At 39.1% G+C, this 12,530-nt stretch overlaps 1 pseudogene; it reads right to left on the reverse strand.

The window, feature by feature from the left end:
* Positions 1 to 9,174: 9,174 nt before the first annotated feature.
* On the reverse strand, positions 9,175 to 9,759 carry LOC112814299 (small ribosomal subunit protein uS11-like; annotated as a pseudogene).
* Between the last annotated feature and the right edge of the window lie 2,771 nt (positions 9,760 to 12,530).

The raw sequence follows: 12,530 nt of genomic DNA on the forward strand, positions 1-12,530 counted from the left end.
GTTTTGTTGGTATAGAGCAAGAACAGTTTTTTGTCTAGTGCAAATTTATCCACACTACAAAAATGATATCTTTCTGAGAATTCTATCCAATGTCCCATGTGTTATGAAGTCCTTCTCCCTTGTCTGGTGGACACACAAATTATTCCTAGCCCCATTTGAGCTCTAGGAATTCTTCAGCCCACTACTTTCCAGTAGTCCTATCTTTGGTCTCAAGTATTTTCTTCCAAAGCACGTACAAAACAGCACTCTGCTTCAGCCTCTCCAAATCTTTGGAACTCAGTTTCCTCTTTTCCAGTATTTTGCCATGAAAATTTTGGCTGCCTTGGCCTCCTTGAATTATATATTTTTTTCTCTTCAATTTAATGAGACTCACAGCCCCTGTTGGAGTCCCCCTTCCTATGCTGCAGCCTAGAAATTTCCTTCAAGCATTAGGCCAGTTCATTTGTAGGTCTAACTTTGTTTCCTTTTCACAGGAGTATATCTCAGGATATATGTATATCCCAGCTTTCTAGTTATTTAAGATAAGAAGGTAAATTAGGTGTCTGTTACTCTATCATTGATGAAAAGAAAAGTCCTCTTTACCTTCTTGTCAAGTTCTCGTCAGTATTTGATTATCTTTTTGCTTTCTAACACAAGTGGATGTTCTATGCTCATCTTGTGTTTTTCCAGTCCTGAACTCAGAATCAGCCATGTCTTCAAGGAGCTCCAAACCTTTAGTAGACAATAGCATTTAGAAAATGAAATATGGGTGCTACATTTGCTCATTTATACTGTGGTGTCATTTGATCTGTAACTTTTTAAATCATTATGTCATACTGATATCTTGAATTCAAGCCCAACAGTATTCTCCTCACCTCCCCTCATGTCATATATCTCTCTCTTTTTTAGTACAGCTAGAACCCTAGTTCCCAAAACATCAATGTATTTAGTCATTTGCTCCGTACACATAGAAATAATTTCATAATTATTCTACCAACACCACTAACTTAATAACAAACTTATTAAGTAAAATTTAGGATTTTTTTTGCAATTATTCTTGTCTTTAAAATACCTCCCATACAAGATATACAACCAGAGTACTGCGTTCAAAATTATTTAAATTAATTTTTTCTACATGATTTTGCTATAAATTTGATATATAGTTAAGTTTATTTTCCTGTTGTTTTTATTTAATTTTAGGATTTGCTCTTACTTCACCATTTTTAATTAAATTTTATTTTTTGATCATGTATAATATTTACATAGTATAAAGATCAAAACCGGGCGCCTGGGTGGCTCAGATGGTTAAGCGTCTGCCTTCGGCTCAGGTCATGATCCCGGGGTCCTGGGATCGAGTCCCGCATCGGGCTCCCTGCTCCTTGGGAGCCTGCTTCTCTCTCTCTCTCTCTCTCTCTCTCTCTCTCTCTCCCTCTCTCATGAATAAATAAATAAAATCTTTAAAAAAAAAAAAAGATCAAAACCAACAGAGAAATCTCACTCCTCTTCCAGTCCCCTCTACTTCATTCTCATGAACCCTTGGAATTAACCATTATAATTATTGGTTAATTTTTTTTTGTAAATGAGCAAGTACACATATACGAGAGAATATATATATTCTTATTTCACTACTCTTTTCTCTTTTGTCATGTATAAAAGCAAAATCACTATATATGCTCTTTTTTTTTCACTTAACAAAGGCACACTATATAAAAGATGTCTCATAGACCTCAACTGTAGATATCAAACAGAGCCTTAAGATTTCTTCCTGATAAGTTTCCCTACCAAATATCACATAATTTTACCCTGCCAGTTATCAAACAATATTTAATTTCGGTTTTGTTAAAGTCAATTTCTCTTGAAGTTTCCTGTATATAACTTTAAGACAAAACTGATGCTCTCCAAAGGACAGTTTTAAAAGACAGACTTCTCTTTATCCTGAAAAATTGGAATCACATTATCCTCTTATCATTGACCCCATTTTTCAAAACTCAATTCTCTCCAAGTATGACCTTTCGGAACTCTGCAAATTAACCACAGCTTGGTTAATTTGAGGAGGTCCGTGAATGAAATTGTCCCAATTCAGATTCAACTTCCCTGTTTTCTTCTAAACATCTGTCTGAAGGCCAGGGACAGTTTGAATTCTATATTTGTTCTACAAGCAGGTTTCTGTAGGTCCCAACCTGAAATTGTGGGCAAGGAAGAGTTTCTGTTACTTGATCAATTAAAGTGACCTTAATATAAAACACACAAATAAATAAAAAGTGTATTTTCTGAAGAACTAACATTGAATAAATATTGCTAGCATTATCCAATAAGAGTAGCTGATACTGATAAATTTAATAGACTGCCTCAGAGCACTTTAGTGCTATGAAATTTTCATTCTTTCAGTAGTACAATGCTACCAAGTGGAAGGTCCAGGCTGGGGCTGAGCAATTGCACACCTGAATAAATCAGAGCTTTTGCCCTCAAAGGTCTTACTGACAATTGAGGAGACAAGTATATTCACAGATATTATTCAAGTAAGATGTACTGCATATTATCACGAGAAGAGCTGTAAGTAAAAGACAATGAGAGTTTGGTGACAAGGACATTAATTCTAATGGTGGAATTTGATAAACTTCTTGGAGAACATAAGATTGAATCTCAATCTTGGAAGGCTGAGCAGGATTTTGACAGCAATGAGTGACAATTGGTTTTGACTTGTGATCAAATGGCCTATTTGAGGCTGTGGTAAGACGCAAGACACAAGACAGTTTTAATTAAGACAATTCCAGTGAGAGTGAGAGGACAGAGAGATTCAAAGGGCAAATGTCCAAAAACAGGAAGATCTAGCAAAATGTCATTGATGACCATCAATGCACATTACAGCAAAGAACCTAAAATAAAGATATAATACCTTGGAGTGCTGAGAAAACAAAGTGAGTTTTCTGATGGATTTATTTTACTTTCCCCACAGGATTATCATGAATATCAAGAAAAGTGAATGTGAAAAATATTTTGTTTGTTGTGTGGTGTTCTTGTTATTTCTATTAACAAAAAGAGCAATTATAATATGGCTATTTAAAGGTTTCTCTTTTTTTCCTGGTGATAAGCCTGGAAATGAAATGAAAACAAAGGTTGAAATGAGTTTTGCTGTAGAAAATAATTCTACCACAAGTTTCAAGTAGACCAACTGTAGCTGCTGAAATTGAACATATTGGGTTCTGCTGTGGAAGAGAAAGGGCCTCCAAACTCACTTTTAGCAGGAAAATGAAGTTTTTTTCTTGATGAGAAGGAATCTGTTGAATTCAATGCAACAGTTCCATTTTTCCTAAAAGTGCAAGATGGGTTGTTGTAATGCAGTGTTTTCATGAATCTTTATTTCCTTCTTTCATAGGGAGGCAAGTGAAGACTAGTTGTGAAGAGTCCCATTCTATGACCACCTCCCTTATGGTCTCAGAGGGACAAATTCAGGCCATAAACTCCCCAAAGAATGTATCATAATCACCATCATCATTGCCATAGACTGAATGTTTGTGTCCCCCCCCCACCCCAGACCACCACTACCAAATTCATATGTTAAAACCCAACCCCCAGTGTGATATATTTGGAGGCAGAGTCTTTGGGAGGTGATTAGGTCATGAGGGTGGAGTCCTCAAGAATGGAGTCAGTGCCCTCATGAATGGGACCCCCAGGATCTCCCTTGCCCCTTTTGCCATGTGAGGAAGCAGTGGAAAGACAGCCAACTATGCACCAGGAAGCAGACTCTCACCAGACACCAAATCTGTCCACACCATGATCTTAGACTTCTCCGTGTCCAGAACTATGAGAAATAAATGTGTGTTGTTTAAGCCACCTAGTCTATAGTATTTTTGTTATAACATCCTGAACAGACTAAGACAATCACCCACACAACATTTTAATGATTATCTGGTTTCACGTGACAATGTGAACTGAGAGAGTGACTACTGGTACAGACAACCATAGGCACAGACATTATAAATACAGCTGAACAACATAGGCAGTGCAGTATATGTTTCTTATAAGCAGGGAAGGTAATAATACTTAATATTCATTGGGTGCATGTTACACACTCAAACACTATTGTAACAGATTCTCATATTTTGTCTGATTTAATTTCAAAATCAAATAACCATTTGAGGCAAGTCTCATTCTTAACCTCCCTTTACTGATGAGAAAACTGAGGCAGAGAGGATTAAATATTCTCAAATATTCTTTTTGCCCTAGATTACACAGGATTTTAACTCAGGCCTTAGAGCTTCAGAGTTCCCCTTTTTAACCATGGCTTATTATCTCCAACACTGTGTTTTAAGGATTGAAAATAGGAAGGATTTATAACTACATCAGAGAGCCCCATCTGTAGATATGGGTTAAAGAGATAATGTCAGCTTCCTGGATCAGAAGAGAGAGAAGAGAGCAAATAAGACAGGCCTGGGTTTGAATTAGACTTCTATGCTTACTAGCATTGTGACTTTAGGGAGCTACTTAGCCTCTGCATATCTGTTTCTTCATCTATAAACTGAGAATAAAAATCACACGTACAGCAAGGGCTTGCAGTGAGGTTTAAAGAGTGAATATATGTGAAGAAACTATGGGTAGTGGTTGGCACATAGAATATACTAAAATTACTATTACTATTATTATAGGTAAGAATTCAGCTACCAGGCAGCTCCTCAAAGGACAGAGCTTTATGTTCTTGTACTTGGTTGTTTGTTCACAGGTACCAGAACATTTTCTCCTTGGTTAGAGAAAGATTTGAATATAGGAAAGATTGAGGAATTGAAGGCTCATTCCAGCTGAGACCCAAGCTCTCCACCATTGGCTCTCCATTCATGACCTTGAAGTATACCTCTGATGTGGTTTCCTTCCTTCCCAGGACTCCAGCCTGGCTTCTGGCTTTTATGGAGTAGATTCTCTGGAAGTTAGGCTCATTCTCAGTGACTTCCTCCTACAACAACCACAGAGCTGCACAGCCACTCAGCCTCCTGGGTGCCCCCCTCTCCTGGGGATACACAGAGACATTGTCTCACTGGGGACAGGTCCTGTTTTGAAGAGAAGCTCAGCCTCTTAGAAAATGGAAAGAAAGCTGAAAGAAAGTAAAAGTATTAAGACACAAGTGAGGGAGTTTATAATTTAGAACAGAAAAGGTCTTAACAGATCTGGCTCTAACTCCTCTCATAAAAGATGAGGACATTTAAAACTAGAAAAGGGATTTGCCAGACATCACTTAACCAGAGTTAGCAGAACTAGAATGGCCAGACTCCTGGTGGAAGGGTTGATGTTTTCAAATTATGCACCTCAGGGCACCAGGGTTTCTCTGATGTTCTCCAGAGATTTCTAAGGGAGGAGAGAGGAGGGAGACTTCTAGACATTTCCTCAATGAGCGCACCTCCACAACAATATAGTTCACATTGGGGCTTCTAACTAAGACTGGTTTTGTAGGAAGGGCTCTAAGGCAAAAAGAATATTTAAGAACCACTGTCCTAGACCATTTGCATCTCAGACACTCATCATTGATTGAACAATTTCTAGAAAACAAACTTGAAAGTTTCACCAATTATGGAGCCTTTTGTTAAATATCCCAGGGGCCATTGAAGCCATACAATTATACTACAGGCCATCAGATAAATGTTGAAATAAATTATGAAAATAAAAGGGGGCATAAACCTCGGGATGTTTGTGTGTGACTTACACGTGTTTATGAATTTTATTATTTTGCAAATTACCAGTAAATAATTTGTCTGAATAAGACAAATATGGAAAGAGTAATAAAGAAAACCTCTGCAATATTTTTCAATTGCCTACTATGTGTGTCACAAAAGCTTTGCCTGTAGCTTCTCACACATATGTGCTATCAATATTGAAATGTACGTAGATGATTTGACCACTGATAAAATCCAATTGTATCTTCAAATGTTGAACTGATGTTATGATATTTTCAAATATTTCAGATATTTTCTCAGTCAACATTTCCCTATTATAGATCTAAGATTTTTTTTAATCATGACAAAGACACTCCTGTTTATGAAAGTTTAAGGGGCTCTGGTTAAACTGCAAGACAGGAATGAGTTTTGAATAATAAATTCTGCTGTGCCATGAACATAGTGCATGGAAGTTTCCTGAGCATTTCTAGGTTATTCCAGGTAATCACTTGTTTTTGTGAGCCTGGCCATACCCATTCTTTCTTTTATATGTTACCACTTGAATTCCATAGTCCTCCATTCAGAAGGAGAGGGACCTGGGGAAGTGAGCTGGTTACATTATCTGGATACTAATAAAAATTAAAACCTTTTGAAAAGAGATGTAATATAACTTCTTTATTTCTCCCCAATACACGATCCTGTAACCATGCCGGGAGAAAAGCCCTTTACAGAAAAGTTAGCCCTTGCTTAAGATAAATGTTAATCATAAAAGACAAGTACAAAAAGAACAGATAACCTAGTCACTTGCCATAGTTAGCATTATCATGGAAGTATGATAAAACTAGAAGGAAGTGGGATTGCCCACTTAATGATTATTTGGTGACTGGAGGAAAATCAGCTGGGCTCAGTTATAATGAAAATCTAAAGGAACTGGGATAGCACAATACAACCACCTCAGGAATATTGGGAACACTGGACAAGTAATATATCTTTGTGTGTGTGTGTGTTTTCTTTTCTGTTCTTAATCTCTAAACACAGTGGGTGGCGAACATAAGGCCAGCTGGAGACTGGAGGGGCCTCCTCTCTGGAGTGAAGAGACAGCCCTGGAGTGAGAGGCAACTTGATAGCCAGGAAGGCAGAGTCAGTCACCAAAGGGTGAAGTGGTGACAGAATCCAAGAATGCATAGTCAGTTTAGTGGACGGGGATAGATGAACAGAAGGGAGAACCAGAAGCCCCAGATGACTAGAAAAATCATCTTTTTCTCCTGGTTCTCCACTCTTAAAACTTGAGCAGACACAACTCTGAAAGATGCCTCAAGGGCCAATCTGTCCCTAGTGTTTGCGTCACAAACAGCTTTTGCAGTATAAGCTATCTTTTGACACTGGGCTTTGAATGAATATCCTGCATGTCAGGGAAACACCCAACACCTTTGCAGCCAAGAGCAACAAATGTTCTGTTGCTCTTGAACTTCTTGAAATCATAACTGCTTAAGGTGGTTATCTTTCCAGATGACAGATATTCTTTTGTCAAGGTGGCCTTCTGCAGGCCAGGAAGAGGGATCTCACTGGGAACAGAATAGGCCGGCACCTTGAGCTTAGATTTTGCAGCCTCTAGACGTGTGAGAAATAAACATCTGTTGTTTTAAGTCGCTCTGTCTGTGATATTTGTTATAGCAACCCAAGCTGACTAATACAGAGCAGTCAGGTACCCCTTGACAGCATGTTGCTATCTATGACATTCCTCTTATTTTCACAAATACACTGAAATTTTTTTGAGAATAGCCAGAGATATGTGAAGAGCTCTCAAAAGATTCCCTCAGATCTTGAAAATCCACCCTCTAAGCAGCATGGAGATTTGAGTGTGTGAGCTCATGACAGCTAATTTTTCTGGTTCAGAGAGTATATAAAAGGATCTTCAAGAACTAAACAGAAAAGAATTGTACCAAACTGGATTAACTGGGGCTCCTCAAGTGAGGGCAAGCCCAGAACACCTGCCAACAGTTAAAGATTGTGACCTACAGTCATTGTAACAAATTGCATAAGACTGATTTGGCAGAATTCCAGGTAACACCTCACTGAGAATTGCTACCAGGAAATTGCTAACAAAATGCCAAGAAAAAGTGGCTGTGAGGCGCAAAATGCAGCCCCCTTTCTCCAGTATAAGAATTGTATTTTTTTATTCCCAAATGTGTGTGATATTTTGGACTTAGAGGTTCAAATTTTGATCTGTTTAATAACATTCTCTTAAAATAAATGTTAAAACATCTTGGTCCATAAAGTTGTACACATATCCTCTCCTGGGGAGGGGCAATGAGGGGAGTATGCAGCAAGCAAAGCTGTAATGGGAAAATGAGTATGAAATCACATTCCCACAGACGTTGCAGTTTTAGAACAATTGGCTTTAAGTTCTGTGTCATTTCCTTTGCCTCAACCTCCTCCAACTATCAGAGTCTAGCCCAATCAGGCTTCTCAAGTGACTGACGGTCAAAATATCAGCATCTATTCCACACCTAAAGAATCTTCCTTTACATTTTCTGAGTGAGTACAATGTAGACTTTAACGTTTCTATAAGCAGAGGAGATCAACATCCATGCAGACAGTGTGGGGTTTGGTGACGCACAAGTATAGCATGAAACATCTTCAATAAATCATATTCACTGTGTTTCCTATTCCCGTAATGCAGGAAGTGCTGGTTCCACAGGCCCCTGGGCTCTCAGAGATAAGGAAAGCTCTGCAGTGCTCAGAATTTTCAGATAGAGCTTTGGAATTTTGCATGAGATATGGAGTAGGCAGTCCTAGACTGAACAGATAGGAAGCTGTTCCTCAGGTGTCATCACCCACTGGAACTGTCTGTCCAGACCTGGAAAACATGGATAGCTGAGATTCCTCTCTGGGTTTGAGATAGGCTGTTGTGTGTATGTTTAGATAAACTTATAGCCAAGTGCCTATCCAGCCATTGCTGTGGAATTTCGTTCATGAGAGCAATGTCCATAGTAAAGGAAGCAGATGTGTTTGGTAGGTATGCATGTGGGCTTAGATTTGACATCCTGGGGTCTGGTTAAAGGATCAAATGAATCAGTAGATAAATTATTAACCGTTTTTCTTTATGTGACTTGAAACACATTCCCATCCTGAAGTAAGGTAGGATATAAGCCATAAGGTAAAGCATGACAATGAGAGTTGTGAAGTCTGCATTCTGGAAGCTTTTATCTGTTTGGAAGTTTCTGCGGCGATTGGGGGGGGGGGACATGGGAGGGGGCGGGACAAAAGCGAATATCCACGTTATAAAAAGATGACATGGGTAATCCCAAACAGGGAATAGTCAGAAACATTTAAATGCTTGTCTTATAATGCTCAATAGAAATAAAGCAGGAAATAAAAGTTAAATACATCATAAAGCGTGCATGATGGCTTCAGTGTAGAAATTGTGTGTCTGTTAACATGGCTAAGGGAAACATAAAGAAATGAAAGCAGTCATATTCTTTTTTTGTTCTTACACAAAGGCAACTTATTCACAGAAAACAGTAATTTGAGGAATCCTGTTCATAGACGGCTACCACAGTTGACCCCCTTTCCTGCATGTGCTATTGGAGGGGATGAGGTTGACATCCTCCATCTACCTGATCTTCATTCCTGAGTGGATGACCGGGCTCCAGGTCCAGGGATCTTGGTTCTATTTCCTCCTGTGGCCAGAGTTTGATGTGGAGGGCAGTGATGCCCAGCTCCTTGCATCTCTGGGCTATATCATGGGCAGCCAACATGGCAGCATAGAGAGAGGACTCATCTTGGTCAACCTTCCAGTCACCCAGCAGATGGTTTCCTTACCAGAAAGATTGGCGACATGGACAAAAGTGTCATTGAAGGATGCAAAGATGTGGCAGCCACCAAACACATTTTCTCCTTCAGCTATGTGAGGTCCAAGGCTGATGACCTGTTCTTGCTTCTTTTCCTTCCCCTTGCAAGATTCTATTTCTGTGCATCTTCTCCAGATTTGCCAGCAGAAAGGGAAAGTAGTTATATTCTTGATGGACAGTGGGTCTTTTTGTTCCACTGTGATCGTGCTACATACAGTGTATAACGATTGGAACAGTGGGCAACGTAATTCCTGCTTTCTTTGCAATTTCTTTGGAATGTACATTGAATGTGTTCTGATGTTAGGGAATTACTGAGAGATCTACTGCACAGCCTTGCACCTCTAGGCAACTGTACTGTATTGTACACTTAGATTTGTTAAGAAGGTAGGTAGATCTCATGTTAAATGTTCTTACTGCAATAAAATAAATTTTAAAAAATAAAATAAAATAAAGGAATGCCTGGAAAGCAGGCTCATTTTCTTTTTTTAAAGATTTTATTTTATTTATTTGACAGAGAGAGAGAACGCGAGAGAGGGAACACAAGCAGGGGGAGTGGGAGAGGAAGAAGCAGGCTTCCCGCTGAGCAGGAAGCCTGATATGGGGCTCGATCCCAGGACCCTGGGATCATGACCTGAGCCGAAGGCAGATGCTTAACGACTGAGCCACCCAGTCACCCCAGCAGGCTCATTTTCTTACTTTGCTCCCAGAACTTGTTCATATTATGCATGCCCGTATATTTTCCTCTGCTTCACAGCTTCCCCTCTCGGATTTGTGTATCCCAAACACATCCCTGAGGTGGGTAAAGGAAGTATGTAAGTGTTCGGCTTTTAAATATTTTCCTAATGAAAGAATCTGGGTTTGTGGAGACTTCATCGGTCATCTTGAACAGGTGCTCACTTCCACATCTAAAGGGGATCCTACTGTAAAGGGGCTCTTTTTTTTTTTAAAGTGTCAAATCAATTCTACTGAAAATTCTGCCAATTGAGTCAGACCCAGTGCTCAGATTAAATCCCTAGGAGTAATATATGGTCTTTCTCTTTTTCTCACACAACATATCTTGTCCTTACCATATAATCTAAACCTTAAAAATAAAAGTGTGACCATTCCTCACGACTTCCACCTCTGTCACTCTTGTCCAAGTCACCATCCCTTGTTCCTTGAGCTGCTACAATATCTCCCAACTGGCATCCCAGCTTCCACACTTGCCCACCCTAAAGTACGTTTTCTACAGAGTAGCCAAGAAAGATCTTTCAACATCCTATTCTGACATTGTGGAAGGCAAGAGAGTACCTTGAGAGGATGGATTGGAATTGGAGATATTGATGTGCAGTCAGGATTTCTAAAACGTGTAAATGTTTCAGTATATGTATATATCCACATGCAGATATAATATAGACACACATATGTACACATGCACATTTCCTACCTCTGTCTGCTGAAAGAACCTTGGAGCAATGACAATAACAAAATGAATGCAGCCCCCAGATCTTGACTTCTGACACCATCTCCACGAAAAGAAATCAGAGATTCTCAGAGAAATGACAGTTTTCTAGGCTGAGTAAGCTAAATACAATAAGATACTGAAAAATTGCTTTTGTTGAGGAACTTGGTCAAAAAGATAAGACCACCGATTGACCTGTGAGGTAGATCTGGGCACCCCCAAGGCTCCTAACCCCTTCCCCTGTCCTTGGAATGTGAGTTCCGCTTGCCTTTCCCATTCCCAGAGGCTGCTCCAAGGACACAGCCTAAAGATGACAATGTGATGTTGAAAGTACCTGCACAGTATACATGTTTGAGCCATTAGGGCCTCTCAAGATTTGGAAAGCAGGTGTGGGAATAAATTCATTTTGCTGCTGCCCAAGACAAGCCTCATATATAAGTTTTCTTTGCTATTATTAAAATTGCCCCCTACCAATTTGGAGTGGCCTGCCTCTTTCTTTGGTCTATACCAGTCCTCTGCATATGGGGGCTGGATTCAGATTATGTCAGGAAAGCTCCTGAGAAGATTGTGTGAGGAGGTTGTGAACCTACACCCTTTTGTCAAAAACTTAAGGAAATACCCTCCAAAAATGAGAAGGACTTGTCACAAGGACACAGGAATAGCTTGAAGGAGCTCCCACTGGGACAATTTGAGAAATAAAATAATTAAGGGCAATAATTAATCATAAGCCATTAAAAAGTAGAAAACTACAGTTCCACACTGATAATAAAATGAAATAAAGGGTGAAGAAGAAGGGAAGGCTCTTGCTTACAGTAGCATGTTTACTTGCTTACAGTAAATGTGGGGTGAGTATTGAATATGGAAAATCATCATTTGGTAAATATCACAGTAAAGAAGAATTCAGGCAAGGATCATCAAGAAATGTTAAATCTAAGGACTAAATTTTGATAAGGAGCAGGATAGCTGCATAATTGTTTATTAGCAGCAAGGAGAAAATAGTAACTATACAGTGGACACACTGGATAACACCATGACTGAGTGATTAAAATTATTATCACAAAGGATAGGCAGAAGGACATTGCATGTCTCCAGATGCGATATCCTGAGAAGGACAAACATCAGTTCTATGTTATTTCTGCCAAGAATGCATAACCTGAATCTAATCATGAGAAAATGTTAGACAAACCCAAAATGGGGATTGATCTATTAAAATGGGGTGGGCAGGGCAGGGATGGTTGAGAGGTGGGAGACTGAATGCTTCAAACTGTCAATAATCATAAAAGGGAAAAAGAGCTGGGAAATTGTTCCAGAATAAAAGGGTAAGACTTGAAAACCAAATGCAATATATGATCCTAGACTGTATCCTGTACTGGAAGAGAAAAAAAAAATGCTATAAAGGACATTACTGACTCAACTGATGTAATTGGAAAACAGATGGTATTCTGGATAAAAGTACTATATTAATAATAAATTTTACTTAGGTTGATAACTTATTTGTCATTATATAAAGCATATTAGTCAAGGTTCTCCAGAGAAACAGAATCAATAGGACATAGATGGAGGGATGGATAGATAGATAGATGCATACATACATACATAGATGATAGATGGATG

Source organism: Callorhinus ursinus, unplaced genomic scaffold, assembly GCF_003265705.2.
Source record: "Callorhinus ursinus isolate GAN/ISIS: 27379988/994484 unplaced genomic scaffold, GSC_fseal_2.0 scaffold6, whole genome shotgun sequence".
NCBI classification, from domain to species: Eukaryota; Metazoa; Chordata; class Mammalia; order Carnivora; family Otariidae; genus Callorhinus; species Callorhinus ursinus.